Consider the following 17889-nt stretch of genomic DNA (forward strand, 5'->3'; position numbering starts at 1 on the left):
TGGGTTTTTGCTTTTTCTAGCAGAACCTTATATCTGGGGTGGCTCACCACAGTGTGTGAGAATGGTTGCCAGAAATAGCCAAAACACTTCTGTTCTGCCCATAGAAGACTCACCCATGCTGTAATACTGTTAAATTTGATATGTGGAGAGATGGGAAGCAAGGTACAGTTGTTGCAAAATGTGAGGTGGTGTTGGTTTCATCAGCTTCTGTGTTAAAATGATCAGCAATAAAGACATTAAATATTCAGCAATTTTTGGAAGTGAAGGAGAACAAAATGTTTTCTGTTCTAAAACTACCTGAGATACCTTGCAGCAGGATGCACGTGTCAATGTCACCTTCACTTTTGAAAATGTTTCTTTAATCATTAAATCATAGGATGGCTCTGGTTAGAAGGGACCTTAGATATCATCTATTTCCAACCCTGCTGCCATAGGCAAGGACGCCACCCACTAGATCAGGTTTCTCAGGGCCTCATCTAACCTGGTCTTGAACACCTCCAGGGATGAGGCACCCACAACCTCTCTGGGCGACATGTTCCTGTGCCTTACCACCCTCTGAGTGAAGGATTTCCTCCTAACCTCCAAACTAAATCTCCCTTCTTTTAGTTTAAAACCATTCCCTCTTGTTCCTGTCATTATCTGATTGAACAGAGTTGCTCTCCGTCTTTTTTTATAAGAAATTTCATGCACTTCCCAGGAATGAGAGATATCATTGATTTCACAATAAAGTGGTATTTAAATATCATGGTAATTAAATTTCCCAATACAACTGTCTAAATGGAAAAGATTAAGATTTTTTTTTGTTTTTAAAACTATACAAACTTGTCTGATATGTTATTGTAATTTTTATAATTATTAGAAATGGATTTAGACTTTATCACAATAGGCTCAACCAATGCATGGTTGGACATTTTGCAAGAACTGTGATAAACTAAGAACATATTTGATCACATTAAGTTTTATATTATTATTTCATATGCTGTGTAGTTATTTTAAGGGATCCTCAAGTATTTCACCTATTTAATTCCTTTTATGTTTTTATATCTCTTAACATCTCTGAAACGTTTTTGCCTCTACTTTGTGGCGCTGTCAGTAGATGCTATTGAAAAAATTGACTCCAGTTTCTTCTCATTCCTTTGCATAGTAGTAGCAATGACTGCATTCACATATATGTTTACAAAGCCTTCTGAAATACTTGCCTCCAAATGCTTTTTCCTTGTGTTGTTGTTGCTGTTATTTGTTTGTTTTTGTTAACAAAGCTCCCTTTCTTCTTCAGTAAAGTGAACATCTCTAAATGCTTCAGACTGTGGATAGTTTAGGCTGGTTATGATTCATGATAGGAAGATTGGTCCTGTGAAGGAAGGTGTTAGAAAAGACAGATGAACACTGTCTAATTCTCACTGGGTGATGTAAACAGTCACAGTTGTGTGGAAATTCTTTGTCATTTTTCTTATTGTTCTTCCACTGAATCTGACATCTTTCACCTACAAGAGTCAATTTTTCACATTTTTAAGTGAATGTTCAAAGTCTGGAGTCTCTGCATTTGTATTGTCCTGGGGCTAAAATTACCTTGAGATATGATTTTAGGTTATCAGCAAAGTAGCGTAGTCACAAACCAGATGCTATCAAATTGCTGAACTGCCTAGGATTCATTCAATGAAAATTTAAAATAGAAAAAGATAAAGAAAAAGAAAGAAAAGGGTTGTTGTGGAAATTGCTACTTTCTGTTTAAAGATCATGCAACAGAGAAAAATATCATAAGCAGTCAATACTTACGCAAGTTATGTAGAGATTTGTTACTGTCAGTCACTTTTTCATATTCAAACTTCTCCACGAAACATACGGTTTCTTGGAGGCACAAATGAACATTCATTTAATGCGTACTTCATTTGTTAGATCAGGGAATTTTCTGAAGACAGTTGAAACTAAGAAGGAAGCAGGAGAAGGAATTTCAGTCAAGTGATGGGTGGAGAGGGATGCAGATGCAAAATGTGGGGAATGAGAATGAGCATCATGTTATTCATAGGAAGGTTTTATCTTCATATTAATTTACTAATTTCTGGCAAATAAGTGGTACAGTTTGCCCACTACCTTCCTTTGATGCTTTTCAGTCTAGGTGACTCGTACAGGAAGCCTGGAAATTGAAGCTATTTGAAGTTGACAGATGCATTAAGACTTCATATCTTGTAATTAAAACTGCAATTACAGTTAACCATTTAGAGCTTATATAACTCTCTCTTCCTCCATATATGTGTGTGTGTAAGCATATATATACCCCACCTTCTTCCTCCCCCCTTTCGCCACCACAAATATTTTCAGAAACACTTGATATAATTTTTCTGTGCTCTCATCTCACAACTAAAGCAATGATAAATTATCAGTCAGGCTGAGCAGACCATTATACATTTCAATATATCATTGTTTGGGAAAAGGTGTCTGAAGTACAGTCTAAATTTGCACTTTATTATTTTTGCTTCCGTCTTAATTCCCTGTTTATTTACCTAGTACATATTCTGTCCCTTTTAAGTGAAGATTGTCATTACCTTTCTTCAGTTGTATTTACCTCTTTAGCCTTTCTTTGTGAACTCCTACTGTAGATACTCTAATTTAAAGATGAAACAGTAGAAAGGATAGAAAAGTGTGCACCAGATTGTACCTAAATTAGAAGAGTGGGGTGATATATCAAACCTTTGCAACCTCTGTATTTTCACAAGTTCACCAATGCTGACAGAGATGCTTAAGAGGCAAAGCTTTTGTGTCACATACATGGCAAAAAGAAACAGAGATGGTTTTACTAAACTGAGAAACCATTTTCCTGGAGTTTTCTTGTACAAGCTCTTACCTTAAAATGACAGTTCCAAGGGTAACAGAACGTTACAGTAATTAGATATAACCCAGTTTTGAATGTCCTTCATTAAGTACATGAAAAGTAGTATTAAAATAGAACTGAATAGGTAAAATGTATGATTTCTTTAACTCTGTGTTGTGTTCACTTTTATGTAGACAACTTTTTGCTTATTCTTCCTTATAATTCATGCAGAAAATAATCTCTTTGCATACCAAAGTATGCATTGTTTGTGGGATTTGGATGTGTACATATTTAAATAAGGAAATGTAATATGGGTATGTGAAAACCGTTTTTTTGTTTGCCAGTAGAGGACACGGGCAGTCACTGGAACATATTGAAATCCTTACTTGATTAGACAGCAATAGCTGCATTTTACTAGACTATAACAAGAGAAGATAGTGCTTGGAAAGCTTTTAATTTTGGTCTAGCTTCCGCTGCTCATATCTGTAAGATTTCTGGGTTTAGGTACTGAAAAAGATGGACCTTGCACAAAACAGAGAAACTTATGATTGAGGTCTGTAGTAAAAGAGTCACAGTAGTTCTTTTGAACGTGATTTGGTAAAATCTAGTTGCTAGGGATATTCAATTTTTGTAGTTTTTCTAAGTGTTTTGGAATGGGTTCAGTAGTCCTACTGCTGTAGGACCTGCTGCGTTAAACTAAAGAGTTGTATATTCTCTAGGCTTGGGAAGAATCTACTCTGTTCATACAGGTATTTTCCTGATTAAACGACAATTTACATGAGGAATATCTCCCTGATAAGAAATAGAAAATATTAGAGAGAGATAAAGGTTTACTTTTTCTCAGTCATGCCTGTGAAAATGTAGTAAGGAAGAAAACTGGCTGGTGGCCAACAGAACTTAAATACATGTAATAATGGAAAACAGCTATGAAATGGGCATATTGTGGTTTGTGTCATTATTTTGATGAGATGACTACTGTATGCAATGACTTCCTCTGCTGTCTGATGTTTTCTATCAGTGATGTGACCTTTGTGAGGCAGGCTGACAGCTTTATTGAGAGTGAAAGTCTAACCACATATGTAATTTTTTCTTCCATATGGTTGTAGACACACAATTATTCATCAAAGAAAATTAGAAAAAAGAATCATAATGACTTTACCATGCAGTTTCTTTACCAGTGAGAAACTGGAAAAAATAATAATAATAAAAAAAAAAATATGCAAGGCCTTAAAGGAAAATTGTGGTTCATTTTACTACTCATAGTGATGGCTGGGGAAATCTGGCAATGCATACAAAAAAGGTCTTTTATTAATGAAGTTTATCATCAAAATAGTTCAAATCCTGCATAATCTCTCTCTAAGTCCTTTTTTCCTTTCTTGTTGCTCAGATGCAGGGAGAGGGCTCTATTTTACATCATCTGTAACATCCAGTTCCTTTCTAGCCAATTATAATTACTGCTGGGTTTAGATAATTAACTAGTGGACGTTGAATAAAACCCTTCTTTCCTATATAACTCACTGATGGTAAGCATATGAATAACCCCATGTGAGCTAACAGTGTTTCTTCATTATCCCTAAACTTTCTAAGTCTTTCCTGCTTCAGCGTTGTCATCATGCCAGCATGTATCTGTATTTTTCTGTAAGCTGCAATTTTTCTTTACAGGAAGAGTCTACACTGTAAGTCATGCATAGAAATAAGTGGATACATTTGGGTAAACTGTGAAAATTACTTGTTTTTATTTATTTTTTACATGTAGCCCACAGTCATAAATATTTCGAATATTCATGAGAGTACTTTACTGATATTTGTAGGTACTGCACAATGTACTACTATTAACTTAAAATACAGAAGTGGAGAGAGCTAAAAACACTTGAATATTCATTATTTGACATCTTGATTATAAGCAAGGTATAAATAAGTGGCTGCCTGCATTAAGAAATTAATTTTATATGTCTACTGAAAATAATAAACAGAATTTGTTTGTTCAGATTAATGAAATCTAAATCTAAAAGCATATTTTAACTGTTCCCTGTTGAGAGATCACTTTGTTCAAAGTTTGTGCATCATTATCTCTGGGGTAATATAAGCCAACTGGGTACCTATCATCGCATGTGTAGACCATAGCCCATAAATTCATTACTGTATGTTAGACTTCCCTTAGGGGAAACCCTGTTTCCATCACTGCCCTTAAGCCAGTCTCTGTCAGTTTTATTTATTTTGAATTGTGATAATTTATTCAAAACTACTCAGGCTGACTTAAAGAATTGCTTAGAAACTAACTCCTTCACATATTAAGAGTTGTGACATATGGATGTTTATGTCTATAGCAGTCAAAAGTTCTGTTTCAGATAACAATTTCCTTTCATATATGTGTAAAAACTGTTCTAATACCTTTCAAGAACAGGTCCCTTTCTGAAGAGTTGTTTTAATTGGTTAATCTTATCAGGCAAATGAACTATTGTCCCGTCCCCCCCCCCCCCCCCCCCCCCCCCCCGGTCCAACGCTAATTCTCTTTTCCGTTGTGAGGTATGTTTGGAACTGCATATTATCATAGATCACATCGTATCTTTCTTGATTTCCTTTGTTATTGTTGTTTTGCGTGCAAGTTCATGCACGCAGATGGCTGTCAGTAAGGTCCATGACATTCAGATGTTTCTGTCTCCTGGAACTTATCCTGAAGTTGTAAACTTTGGCTGGTGCAGAGAATTTGACCTTTGTTATGATTTGTGCGCATTCTAATGTCTGACAATTTAATAACTGCTTGCTACTTCTCTTCTACTACATAATACTGAACAATAACTACACTTGAAGGTTTGTATTTTCTGCGTGTTATTAAAAGGAAAGTTATGCCTCGAGGCAGTTTGTAATAATTCTGCAGTCAAAGGCAAAAATCAGAAGGAACAAAACTGATCTGACACTGTTTCAGCTCATGTGAAACAGTAAACCTATTAACTTTGGTTCATTTGTGAGTAGACATAATTTGGAATTAAATATTACAGTGTATGTAATCAGGGTTTACTTCTTTAAGCTACTGAAACAGTGCTGTTGGAAAATATTGAACCATAAACAGACTGAAAAAGTACTGGAGCTTTTTTTTCTTTTCTATTCAGGCATTTAGTACAAATTGTTAAAACAAAATAGCAAAGTATTCTCATTGAATTTTGCTCACATCTGAATAGAAATGTTTTGTTATCGTTGCTTAAATCGGATTAAGATATAAAATTATTTATTACTATTCATATATTTATTTGACCTAACAAAGTTAATTCTATAAAAACTTACAGTGAAATAACCCCTTGAGATACCTCTGAGTTAGAAACAATTTCATGGTTTCAAGAAGTTGAATTTACGTATATACACAAGGTCCTATGATTTAGGTAAGGGTCTATCCCTTCCTTCCTTTCCTTTCCCCCGTCTCTCTTTTTTTTGGAGAGAACCACCTATGTATACAGGTCCTTTTGTAAGAAGAAATTTTTATGATGTTATTTATTTGCAATCTCCCATCTTTTTCTCTCTGTTTTCTGTAGGACGCTTCCGAAATCTTTTTTTTTTTTCTAGTGCACAGTCACACGGTTTGAAGATTTACAGACTTTTTAAAATCCTGCTTTAGTTTCAGTGACCTGGCCTTTTCAAACATGCTAATGTTCCTCATGAGAATTTCCTATTAGAATTACTGCTCAGTTTAATAAATATATGATCTTTTTTGATATCTAAGTGGGAGTTGAATACCTTTGAATCTAGCCAAGAAATCTGTAGGAAAACCTAGCTTTTAAGTAAATGTTTGCCTAACAAACTACCCTGACTTTAAGCTCCATTCATAGTGAAGTGCTTTTCTGGTCTCAGTCCAGCAGCCTTAGCACCTTGCAAAATCATATCACTGATTTCCTAGTGTGCCATTATTTCTCATAAGGCCAATGCCATAAATCTATTCACACTTTACTGTAGATAACAAGTAGCAGATTCCCTTGACTCTTATCTTAAAATGGTCAGCATAAAGTTGTAGAGTTCCCAGAGTTCGAGTTCCCCTACTGGTGTCTAAGCTTATTCTGGGAAAGGAGATGCATCTTGATAACTCCAGGGTCTTGTAAATGCAAAAGAAAATATATAACAAGAAAACTGTTGTCATTTCAGGAAGTTTCATATATTTTGTTTACTGAAAGACCTGAGCAGTCATTTGTGTAATTTGATATGCTGCATGTTTAATGGCCAGAGGGCTATCAAATGGTTTTCTTGTTGCCCTTGCATTAATTTCAACAAAAGTGTTATTTTCAAAACTCAATGTCTAAAGTTTGTTTTCTAAACTTGATATAGTTAGCTGTGAGTTGCACACCTAAATAATGCAATCCTCCAAACAGGCTGGCAATTCAGCATCATCCACTGAAGGACAAAACATCAAGTACTGGAGAGCCAAAGACTGCTGCAGATATCTGTATTATATATTTAGATTAAAAATAAGATTGCATTATAGAAAGTAAAAGCGGTAATTTCTGAAGTTCCACCTAGCATAGCTATGAAAAACCCTCTGTTTCTTCCATCTTCCAAAAGATACTACTCCTTTTTTGGCTGTCAATACAGCTAGTCTAGAGACAAAATCACACTTGGTTGACAAAATATTTCTCAACTGATCACTGTTCTAATAACTGAAGAGCCGTAGTATAATAATAATCTAAAAAAACCTTATACCTACTGATTTAGCATGACAGTAGCTGACTTGTTGACAGATTCAAAGCTGCTGGTATGTAGAAACACTTTGGAATGGGAAGACGAGTCCCTTTCGTGGTAACAGCTCATTTTTCTTCCTTCTATATTAATGGAATGTTGAGCAAGATTTTCCATTTAGTTTGGCTGGGATTTTTTTTAATTATTATAACTTTTTTTTTTTAAACAATGAGCTGCTTTAGCTTTTAAAAATTGGTAAAGTAGATTTAAATTTTAAAGTACTAATTACTAAAAGGAAATACTAAGAAATAAGATAGTAAAGAATCCAGTGGGCATGCACTCTTGAATGGAGATTTTGGCTATTGTGATGTCTTCTCAGGTTGTGATGCTGCTTCATGACAGATGCATACTGGGTATATCATCTATGCATGATTGTTTAAATTAAATCCAGAAAAGTAACCAAAACCCTTACCTGATTTATTTCAGCTTTTCTAAGAGTATTATTTCTATGTAGAAATTACAATATACCAAATAAAAACAACCCTAGAATGCAAGTCTTATAGTTAAAATCTATTTTTTAGTTCTATTTCATTTAATTTTGTAATATAATGCAAGGTAGACTTAAAAATACATACTATTTTGGTGGTATTTAAAATTATACATGGGTGTGTGGCCAGTTTCTCCTTCCACATAAACAATTTCCTTCTATTTTCCTTCTTTTTGTGATCTATTTTCTTATTCTTACTGCATTGAGGTTATTATTATGTTTTGCCAGAGGCTTGACTTGTATGTGGTTGTGTTTGTGGAGTACTTATTTTTAATGCTAACAGTTCTGATTAGGCTAGTTTTGTGAGTTTGTCAGTTTTACATATAATCCTGCCTAAAAACTTGCATTCAGTCCTAATCTCTAAAATGGTACAAAAAATAATCATTAAAAATGAGGCTTCTTACAGGGTTAGTTTAAATCCATTTTATTATGAAACCAATCACTTTTCCTTTCCCCCTTTCTTGTTTCCAGTATGGATTTTATAAATGCTGCTTTTTTTTTTTTTTGCTAGCAACCATGCAAGATAAAGTTAAATACATGTTATGAATCTTCCTGTATGGTTACAGCTGAGAACTCAATTTTTTGACAGTATAACTCTGCTCACTGCTGATAAACTAAAAAAATGCAAACAATTGGGGGTGGGAGGAAGGCACATCAAATTTTTAAGGGACTCGATTTTTCTAGTCCATAAACTGTTTTGTATTCTGAATGTTCAATATATTTCCATGTTGAAATTATTCAGAGAAAAGAGACAGATAAACATAAAATCATTTTGCTGGTAGCCTGAGCAGTCACCTATGATGCAGAAGAATGAAACAATATTTCTTTATTCTGCCTGACTACAAGTGGTCCAGACAAGGTATTGTTTCTTCCACAGCCTAAGTGAATAACCTCACCGCTGGGTTTATGAACTCAGCCTTTCTCTCAGGGGCCCAGTGAAGGCTCAGCTATTTGTTTAATTTTGCTGCAAAACTTGTTGAGAGACTAACTCAACATTGAATATTGAGATAGTTCCAAGTAAGAACTGAACTTCAGTTTCATCATATTCATCAGCGATCCTGGCTTTCCACCAGGAATCAGGCTGTGTCCTATTGTTAGGAATTTTACCGCGATATTTCTTCCCGGAACTTCAGAAAATTTTTACATTAAAAATTCTTGAAACCAGTGGATATTTTCCATGACAAAGTTGTGCATCAATACACTACATTTTCTGATTTAAGAACAAACAAACTAAAAGATTCTGCCTCATGAAAGAAAAACAATTGTTGTGACTGGCTCAGGAATTTATGAAGGCATATGAAGATGACTCTTTAACTATGTTTTTTTTTTTTTGTTGGTTTTCAAATCCTGTAATTAAAATAAGTGATACAAGTTTATCAGTTTGTCACAGCCATCCATAGGGAAACTTTTATTTCTACAGCAGTCTATTATCTTGTTAATCTTTTAAGCGTTATTAACTTTTTTTAACATCCATCTTTGCTAAGCATGCCTATTTTCGAATATTTTACACATTCCAAATGGTGGGGGAAAAGAAAAACCTCAAATTTTAGGCTTAATTTTAGGTAAAAGTGAAAGAATCCTATCTTTCTCAATAAGTGTAAACAAACCTAATATTTCAAATGCAAAATCTGTGAATATACTTTTTCTTGCATGATAGAAAACAATGAATTATTTCTTGAAAAATATTGCATATTTTTAATTTTCTGTGACATGCGTGTTCACAAAGCATGACTCTGATTCCAAAACTAAATGTAATCATACATACACATACACAACCTTTTTTTAAAAAGAGAAATATCTTTGTCGTATATTAAATTACATTACTTACGATGCACCGGGCTTTAAGTTCTGTTCTTTTAATCTGCTATGTAAAAAAGCACATGAGCATGGGCCATTGAGATTTTTGCTTCTGCTAATGTCAAAAGAATTTATATGCAGTGGAAACTGGAGAAAAAAAAAAAGCTGAAATATTGTAATATATAAAATATAGATATGAAAAACAGGTACATTAAACTATATAAATCATAGATAATTGGACCAGGGCTTGCTTTAATTTAATTAGTTGTGGCTCTCTGGCACCAATACCCAGAAAATGTTCTGGTCTTAAGGTCATTGTTCCTATAAAATGCTAATATTCTAAAGGTTTTCTCCCATTCCAATTGTCAGTGCACCCATTAATTCATATGGTTTAGGGTTAAACACTAGGAACTAAACAACAATTTGAGATTCCTCTTACCATAAAATTTGGCTGGTAATAGTTATCCTCAGCTGGGTACAAGAAATCACCTTCCCATTGTCTTTTTATTTACAGAGACTCTCCTCTGGAGGATGCAATTCCATGTCATTCAAGTGCTCTTTACCCCAGAAATGTGTTTCTATACAAAGAAACAGTATACTGGTTAAAATCATTTTTAATTATCTCTTTTTATTTATCATTTTCTCATAGTTTCTAATTAGATTTTAAACTTTGATACAGAAGCTCTCTTTGTAAACAAAGCTCTACTAATAATTGTTGCTAAAGAAAACAGTGCTTTTTGAGAGTATAAGATGATAGCAACCCAAACAAGGAGTTTTTTCCTTTTTTCTTTTCTTGGCATTATATGAAGTATCACTTCATTTTAGTGTACGTATATACATATTTTTTTTTTCTGCGGTTTAATCTGGTATCACACATATGCCATCCAATGAACATAGTAGGATGAAGTTCTCCCAATATCAGTGAGTTGACTCACAGTCAGGTTCATGGGTGAAGTAGAAAAAAATCTTGCAGGTTTCAAAACTCTTGGTTTCTACTCCTGAAGATGATAAAACTAAAAACATCAAAAATAGATGAAGGTACAGCAAAACATAACATTTCAAGACTAAAACTTGAACATTATTTTTCTGCTTTATTGATTCTAAAGTGTTTTAATATTATGAAAGTAGAATTAAAAGATTACTCTTACAGAAAAAGTAAATCTTGACATGTGGCAAAAAAAAAAAAAACTTAGCAATTGCATGCTAAAATATACAAACAAGTTTTTCAGAATATTTATTTTGCATCTGTGAAAGAGTGGGGCTGAATTGCTAAAAAGCTAAAATATAAAAACCAAATAAAAAATCACCTAGAATATTACTTATTAAGGATTTAGACCTTTTAGATTAAAAAAAAAAAAATGTTATCAGAAATTTATAATCCTGAACACTGTCCCTAGGATCAAATTGTTAATCACTCACAATGATTGTAGAAGTATTCAACCTATAAGTCAAGTTTAACAACTTCTTGTGTGATTTGAGGCTGAATGAGATGCAGACAACATACCAGTAAACATACGCGCTTTTTGATTCTAAGATCTATGGACAGGCAGAGTTCAAAATGTTCAGCAGCTGGAAAGTGATCAACATCTAGTGATTCCATACTATTTTTCTGATTTTCTTCCTTTCCAGCTTGTAGTTTCACTCCTACCAGGCTCTTTTCAGATGATGTTGGTGTGAATGTAAATAAAGGCAAAGCTCTTCACACCTGACATTTTGAGTAATCCTTTTGTCCTGGGCACAGATGAAGACAAACAAGAAGCAAGAATATGCAGTAACTGCAAAACTTAGCTCTTAATTCTTCTTGGAACTGTAGTAATTTGTTCAGGGGAGGTCAAAATTTCTTTCTTACAGCTGACAACTGTTTCTGGAACAGTTGTTGGAGCCCTGTTGACTTGCTTTTCCTTAAGAGAGTGGAGAAATTATGAAACTTCATTTTATTACTATTATTATTAGACCTATTTCTAGATTTTCCTTCCAGATTTTTTATGTGTATCTTTTTTTTTTTTTTTCTCAAGTCCAGAGCAATTTTGTTATGTTTGAGAAGCAGACTATCTTTGAGGAGAGCTTCATTAACCTGAAGAAAGTGCCTACACCAGGATTTCTCCTGCTATATTTTTGGAGAGCTTGGTGTTTCTCTAGGTAAGCTTTTTCTATACAGTGATATACATACTGCTTCTGAGGTACCTGCTTACAAAGTGTGTAGAGTAATGCTGACATTTCTTCTTTGAGTTATTTGTTTTTTTGTTTGTTTTTTTTTGCACTGTCATCATATGGTGATGTATTTTCTTGTAAAATCCTATGATACTGCGCTTTTTGGGACACTTGCATGTGAAATCTCTCTTAAACGCATACCAGAGAATAAAGTTCTGGACCTTAAAGTATCCCAAACAATTTTCATCTGTTTCGTATGCCTATTATAGTGATAGATTTCAACTGCAAAATCCCACCTGATTTCCAAATATCCTGTATATCCTGTTCTTGCAGAACTAATACTTACATTTTTAGTGAATTTAGAGCATGCAATATTTGCCTTTATGACCCTTTCATTTGCTGAAAGCTGTCTTACCACTGATGTACCAAAGGAGAAACTGAAGAAAACTGCACTACGTCCTGTAATATGTGGATGAATTTTGTTTGAATACTCTGCCATTCCTGTGTCATTTTACAGCAAGTATATTTGAGAACTGCATCTGTTTTTTTTTTTTTTTTTTTTTTCAGCCAACCCAGTGAAAGTAGGCTGATTGTAGGATTTGATATACAACTTTCTAGCAAAAGAATATCACTGCTATCTTTCTGTTTTAAACCAATCAGGGCATTAATTTGCTTCATGATAAGGTAGTGCTTCATCGTATCATATATTATTAGTTTGACACAGTAAAAGCTAACACAAATCAAAAGAAAACAAATCCTTTTACAAGTACTTCTTCCAAGTAGACTAATGCTTCTTTTTGTGAAATCTCACCTAATTTGCCCTGCGACTATATCAAAGAGCTCCATGTCAGCTGTAGCAGTCTCTCTTAGGTGTACACCTTAGTGGGAAAGGAATAAAGAACCTGGAAGTCTGTTTGCTGCCTGTTGTTACATTAGGTCAAATGACCTTTCCCATGATATTAATATCAGCTGGAAAAAGAAAATATTTTGAAAAAGACGGAATCTCAAAGAACCATCTTTCTTTACTTCCACTACCAGAGGTGGAACTGCTACACTGAAGGATGTGGATGCGAAAATGCTATTGCGAATTAAAAAAAATTAGGTCAAAACGTGCCTGCCTACATAGCGGAACTGTTGTCTTTGGTAACTGTTAATGTTGACCAAAATTATCTTACAAAATAAGCATACATGTGTAAACATAAACAAGTACTTCTAGAATTAAAAAATAATAACAATCCAAAATACTTCTTTGTAATATGATATGGTCTATTCATCTAGCTCTGTTTTGAAACTGAGCACAATGGCATTGTAAAAAATATGAGTACTTTTAGTTCATCATGGACAAAAAATATTTTCTAGTCATATTGAAAAGCAAATATGTACTGTCACTCACAAGATGAAAAATTGTCTTGATACAGAAAAGAGAAAAAAGTAGTTAGACTTCGTTCATTACAAAAAAAAATAAAAAAGCTGCCAAGTTGGATAGGTTGTGTAGGTTTGCGTAATTTAATACTATTTTAAACCAGTTTTGATGCTAAAGTGAATAGTTCACATAAAAGTTCTATTCCAGTAGTTTTGTTGCAGTAATCTTATATAGCAGGAGCAGGTCTCTGTAGACTGTCACAGGCGTTGTTTCATTTCATCATGACAATGAAATGCACAGATAGTCCCAACAGATTTTTTCTGTCCATATGATGAGATTGGTGTGACATCTGCAAGCTCCTGAAATAAATGGGGAATTGGTATTCATAACATCCTACAGAGGGATTATAGTGGGCACTTAAGAATTCTTTTTAATTCGCTATAAACACTTTGGCCACCACACATCAAAATCATTTAAAATTTTACTTTAAAAAATGATTTAGCTGTTTGAAAACTCCATAACTTCATTCTACCTATCATTGTGACCAGCAAGGCAATCTGTATGGGTTTGTGAAGTTGATCCAGGCTTCAGGTTTGTTTTTATTTTAGTGTGCTATTTAGAGAAAGGCTTTTTAATAGACTTGGAAATTACCCTTCTACTTAGAAACTTTTTAACATATGTAAAGAACATCTGAAAACATAGTTCTCAATTTGGATGAAAATGCATATGTTTTGAAATGGTTACTATGCTTTCTCTGAGGCTTAACAGCATTATCTGTAGAACCAGGAGCAGAACTGATAAACTGATTTGTTAAAGAAATCAGACTCAGTCTCTGAATCATCTAATGACCTGCTCATTGAACCGAAGGCAGATGGATGCGATGTTAGTTGTACAACACTGGCTACAGAGTGACGTACATTTAGCATGCTATTTTTACAGTCTTTTTAGGTTATGGGAGACCTATGGCTTCGATTCCTGTCTTGAGTTTGTCCAACCCTGTTGCAAGAGAGGACTCTTATTATCAGTTCTGCGGGGAGAAGTATTTCATGTTTATATTTTCTTTCAAGAATGTTACCTACTAGCATTAGAAAAAAAAAGTGATTTATATATAGTCTTTGGCTGTGCTGTGGATTATTTTAGCGTACTCTGGCTCCCAACCTTATAAAAGGCCAAAGTTGTTATAGATGGGTCTATTTAATCTCCTACTGAAATCAGTGGAAAAACTTCATGACTTCACGGGGAGTTTAAGTAGCATACCAAAGTCCATCTGAGAAGTACTATGTTGCCTAGTTGAAATATACAAATTATATTAGAATTTGTTGCAATATCTGGATGATGTTATAGTCATGAAAGTTTTCAGTTTAAGTGCGTGCTACCGAAATTCAGATTGCATCAAGTTATCACCATTTTTATTAAGCCGAAAATACATAACTTTAATAATTATTGTGTCTTGTTTGACATTTACTGGAGGGCTTATTCTGATTTAGTTTTTCATTCCATAGTAGTATTGTTTTGCATTAGAGTATGGTCTTTGCCTCACAAGTACATAATCATTTAAGAAAAAAAAGTTACATTTAAGCCTTTTTTTTTTTAGTAGAGTTCAAATACGGGCTGTGCGTAGGATATTTGCACTTACAGATACACATACATTTTAACTTTTTCATTATTCTACAAGCTTTCTGAAGTGATGATCGTGTGTAAATAATCTACTATGATTTTCTGTTTCAAACTATCATTTTCCTTGATTCAAGTGCCATGAAAAATTTGTCATTCCATCGTCTTTTCTTTTTTGCTAAGAACTTGTGAACTATCTTTGATTTACTCCTTTCTGAAGGAGTCCCTGCCTGGCAATAAATAGATAAATCTCTGCTTTAATGCTATTTCTCCCCCTTGGGTGTGTTTCAAATGCTTTTAACTAGAAGAGATTTTGCTGGAGTAATCCATCAGTGCTAGTAAGACCTTGTTCAAATTGCGGAAGCCAGTGGTAGTAAGATAACTGGCTCTGAAGGAGGTTAAAAGAACGTTAACCTTGAAAAAAGACACGACTGTTTCCCACAAGGATGCTCTTCTAGGTTGGACAAGTTTAATTAAGGAAGCTGAGTAGAATTTGGAAATGTTCCCTGAGTTTCCTAACAGCTGGGAATTGGTTTGGATCTAGATAAAAGCAGGTGCTTTAGTTTCAGAGGATGAAAATGGAAAGGGGCGGGGGAGGGTTGGAGAAAAAAGAAAAAGTTGCTCTTTTGCTATTATTTGTAAAGGAGTCAATTAATAATCCTACTACAAAACTATAGAAGTTGTGTGGTTTTGTTTGTTTGTTTTTTATTACTCAACTGGTGTGAAGATAGAAGGGGAAATCAAAGTATCAGTCAGTGAATTTTCTTGTTCTTTCCAGCTACCTCTGATTTTTCAGATTTAGAATCAGCCAGTAAGCTCATAGGATCAGGAAATGAATTGCTATAAACTAAAAAAAAAAAAAAAAAAAAAAAAAAAAAAAAAAAAAAAAGGTAAAAATCTGTGACAACTGTCATTTCAGAAAAAAAATATAGTTTTCTGAATAGTTCTGAATAGACCAATTATTTTATCCCTGGGGCTTAGCTGTGTAACAGCTAAAGTGGAAATCTGAAAATGATAAGTGTTATTTTTCATGTTCTTCTTGTTTCATGTGTAGAGCATGTACTTTATTTTCTTTTTCTTCCTATACCGTAATGACCATTGTGCCCTGGATATTTATGTACAGCTTGATTTTTATTTACAATATTACTCTTATTTATTATATAAGAATACTTTTCAGATATTTTTTAACAATAACAGGACTGAAGTGAAGAACGCGCTTATAGGTCTTCCAAGGGAGGCAAGTATTTCGTTATAACTGACTTCAAAGCATCTAAATGCTGTAGCACGATTCAGGAGCTTGATGTCTATGGCTTCTGGAGAGACTGAAGGTTACATCTTACGTCCATTACACCTTGCAACTCAGTACCAGGCTAGAGGCACCAGGCCAGGTGGCACGTCCAAGTGTTTTATTGCTGCAACATAAAAGGAGATTAATTTATGCCCAGGAAGTAGAACCTAGTTATTCCTGCCTACGAATATGTGAACGGTTCCTAATCTTTACACTGAAATAAAGTGAATATACCACTTGACCTACTAGCGTGGTTACTTGCCTGGTACAGCAATGTCCTATTCAATGTCATCCTGTTCCTGTGTATATATTTCATAATAAGGTGCTGCTTCATGAAACAGATGGAAAGGGGGGAGCAAAGGTTTGCATTTCCTTGAACAGAAAAGTGGATTAATACCAGGTGAGATGCTATTTTAACCATTGCCTATAAGAAATGCTTCAGGTGTGAGTGATTGCTGGCTCAAGTGCTGCAGATGGCCCAGGCAGAAGAATATACTGTTTGTGGCCCTGACTGCCTTGCTGGGTGTTGGATGGGTGCAGTTCAAATGAAAGTGTTTCTGAGCATTCCCTGACACAGAATTGGTGCAGCTAGGAACTCTAAAATAGAAATGTTGATGCCTACTGGCTCCTAATCTCCTCTTCAGTATTAGAGATAATTCAATTAATTGTTTTCATACCCTGGGACATGCTTTGGTCGGAAATCCAGATCAGTGTGCAGTTTGGCAAAGACTGCTTGCAGAAATCAGTAGTCACTAAAAATGTTGCTTTAGCATTGGATTTGTGTTATGTTTGGGAAATGGAAGAGGAAGCTGCCTTAAAAATTGAGCCATCTTTTAACTGGATGAATTCCCCTCTTTTTCAGCTGATACTGTGATCTAATGCTGAAAATTACTGCCACTATGTCAAATCAACCCCACTGGGATTGTTAAGATCAAAATAGATCACAGCTAATTCTAGTAATGATTAGTGACTAGTCATATGAATAAAAACCTTGACATATGGAGATGTATCACTGCAATCCAATATTTATCAAGTGATAGTTTTACACAAATAATGAAATGTGGTTATTCCCATGAGAGGTTTTTTCCACTTTAATGTTGTAATTAGTAGACTTGAAATTGCAATTTGTCAAAATGCCAACAAGTGAAAAATCTATTTTCTGAAGAATCCCACCTGTTAGTAGACAGCAAAGAAGGAACTTAACTAAGCTGTCTTTCTGAAATAAATAATAATAATAATCCTGTCTACACCTTAAAAACACTCTAATATCCACACAGCCTACTCTGTTTCATTCCTCTGTCCATTTTTTTTTTTAAGGCAGTTCTGGGGAGAGAGGTTTGGAATCAACTTTTGAAAATAATGTTGTGTTTAAAGAATGGGAGAGGAATAAAGTTACTGCTTAAAAATATCGTTTTAATTTCAACTTCCATGTTCTTCCATAATTGCTTGGAAGAGCTAATTAGACTTTGGGGAACAAAGAGTATGTTTATACTATGCAGTGCAGCCTGATGCAAGCTGGCTTTTGAACCAAAATAGTTGACTGACTGTATTAGTGTAGCACTGAGCAAAAAAATAAAAATTAAAAAAAAAATCATAAGACTTGCTGAGAGGTTATCGAATATTTTGCAGTGGGTAGCCAGCATTAGGTCGTGCATACAAAC

The 17889-nt window shown here is 34.3% G+C and overlaps 1 long non-coding RNA gene across 2 annotated transcripts in view; it reads left to right on the top strand.

Moving 5' to 3' along the window:
- The window catches only part of LOC121069736, a 245677-nt gene that overhangs the window by 225164 nt on the left and 2624 nt on the right, over positions 1-17889 (top strand). Inside the window, exons 8-9 of one of the 2 annotated variants that reach the window (XR_005819585.1) lie at positions 11828-11951; positions 14266-14920. This is a non-coding gene — a long non-coding RNA (uncharacterized LOC121069736). Of the gene's footprint in view, positions 1-11827; positions 11952-14265; positions 14921-17889 lie in introns of those variants that run through there. The other variant, XR_005819584.1, reaches the window with a different exon arrangement.

Source organism: Cygnus olor, chromosome 4 (genome assembly GCF_009769625.2).
Source record: "Cygnus olor isolate bCygOlo1 chromosome 4, bCygOlo1.pri.v2, whole genome shotgun sequence".
NCBI classification, from domain to species: domain Eukaryota; kingdom Metazoa; phylum Chordata; class Aves; order Anseriformes; family Anatidae; genus Cygnus; species Cygnus olor.